This window comes from Apaloderma vittatum, unplaced genomic scaffold (assembly GCF_000703405.1).
Source record: "Apaloderma vittatum isolate BGI_N311 unplaced genomic scaffold, ASM70340v1 scaffold13924, whole genome shotgun sequence".
Taxonomy (NCBI): Eukaryota; Metazoa; Chordata; class Aves; order Trogoniformes; family Trogonidae; genus Apaloderma; species Apaloderma vittatum.
This window is the reverse complement of record NW_009714446.1, coordinates 1-2,128: the sequence shown is the minus strand read 5'-3', so window position 1 is coordinate 2,128 and position 2,128 is coordinate 1. Positions and strand designations below refer to the sequence as shown.

The window sequence follows — 2,128 nt, the reverse complement described above, 5'->3', positions numbered from 1 at the left end:
TGCTGAAGGACAGCAAGTCCTAGCAGAGAGGCTCGGTTTTTAGCACAGCTGGCTATCTTAGAGGAAAAAAACAAAACAAAACACCTACACAGACCAAAGCGTGTTAGGGAGAAAGTGTTTCGAAGCGTTCTGTGCCGGAGGAAAAATTTGGCGTCTCCTTCGAGCCGGAATCGAACCAGCGACCTAAGGATTTCCGTCGGGCTCTGCCTCTACAGTCCTCCGCTCTACCAGCTGAGCTATCGAAGGGACCTGGTTTTCGTCTCTCCGTTACGCCACAAGACCTCAGCACACTTTACGTAACTGCACACACCGCGCATGCGCGGGGACGCGCGGCTGGCGGGGCGGGGAGGGGCACGGAGAGGGCGCCGGAGCAGTGGGCCGGTGGCGCAATGGGAGGGAGTTAGATAGTAATTTAGGAGGTTGTGGGTTCGACTGCTGCCTTCGTCGCGTTTGTTTTTCGCTCCTCTCCTGTCACCGTTGCTGTTAATACACACATGGAGGGGACTGTGCTTGGTATCCATGTCACTCCATTTATACACCCAGCACGCCGGTGGGTGGCTGTGTCCCAAAGCACAAGTGGCAACAATAAACACTGCAGAACACCACCTGGGCTTAAGCTTTTCATGTAGCCCAAATATGCATCTTGTCAAATGCATTAGCCATGACAACAAATTAATCGACACCAATACATTACATGGGGAAAAATCCTTCAGGCCCTAGGAGGGGAGCAGCGTGCGTATCCTTGGCCTGAGATGGTGCAGTTAGGTCTTAGGAAAATAATCACAGAAAATAACCATGAGGTCTCTGAAGGCTGCAAGCAGCACTGCTATGACAAAGACTCTTATTTTCATAGCGATTATCCGTGAGTCTGAAGAAGTGTGAGAGCATTCTTATGCAATCGAATGACAAGTACATAATTTTCCTAAACCAAACGGTTTTGGTGTCTATAAAGGCCATGCGGTGTATAAAGAACAGCTGGCAGCCAGGAGAGGTGAGGAAGGCAGCTCTGATGATTAGAGCTGAGAAAATTCCACAGCTTCAGAGTAGCCGCAACCTGTGGATTCAGTGCAAGTTTACTGTAAGAAGTGGTTGGTGTTATTATGAATAAATAACCGAGGTAGCCTTTTAGTGCTAACATTTGGAATCACCATCCTTTATGTTGCTGTATCTGTGAACAATGCCGGTGACAGTCACAATACAAGAACGTGCAGACAGGAGAGAGGCGGCACAAGGAAAGGGTACCCCACAACATCATGCAAAGCCCTTGACACCCTCATTTTTCTGCTTGTTGTTCACACTCCTGCAACAGAGAATAAGGAGTCACATCTGGGACACTTTATGGAAAATACATAATATCTGTTTAAGAGGGAAAAAACATGCTTTTTTGCAAAAGGGCAAGTCTAAGGGCTCTATGTTGGAGATTAAAATAGTTGACTTGTAGAATATTAAAATTAATTGTGTGAACGTTTAAAATTAGGATGAACTGAAACTTGTTTTGTTTGGTATGAGTGACGCTGCTTAGCATGCGTAGCCACAGACTCTGAACTCTCACCCAAATACTGCTGAGCTTAGGCTGAAGGCAGGCCCTGAAACCAGTGCAAATTAGCAAGATAAGGTAACCGCATCCCTCAGCAGAAACTCCATCTGTGAGCTACCACCTGGAGACAGAAGAAAGATCAAATGAGGAACACGAGGACCCCAGAGCCATCACACGAGAGGAAGGGGATTTGGACACTAAGAGTATAATTGCCCAGGGGTAACTTGCACTCTGTGGCAGGACCTAAGACGCAATCTCTTCTTTGCAGTTGAGGGCTATGATGACCAGACCAGGCCCAGCTGCTCCTGGACTCCTCTCTGTGAGGCAGTTTAGAAAACAACGAGGTCCTTTCCGAAGGCCACTGCGTGGGAGGGTCTTCACCAGCTCAACTGTAATCACTGCACGTGGAAAGTTCCCATGTAAGCACAACTGGGCGTGCTGGTGCCCACTACAGGAAGCCCCACTGGGGAGGGAGAGAGGCCGGGCGCTTGGGTCTCCCTTTGTCCGCGGGCAAGGGAAAACACGACACCGGCGAGGTGAACGGAGGCACCAAAATATACTCGAGCCAGGCAGGAGTCGAACCTACAATCT

At 49.0% G+C, this 2,128-nt stretch overlaps 1 non-coding gene across 1 annotated transcript; it reads right to left on the bottom strand.

Moving 5' to 3' along the window:
• Nucleotides 1–155: 155 nt before the first annotated feature.
• On the bottom strand, nucleotides 156–246 carry TRNAY-GUA. Its single transcript is given in 2 exon segments — nucleotides 156–191; nucleotides 210–246. It is a non-coding gene; the product is annotated as a tRNA-Tyr (tRNA).
• Nucleotides 247–2,128: the final 1,882 nt, after the last annotated feature.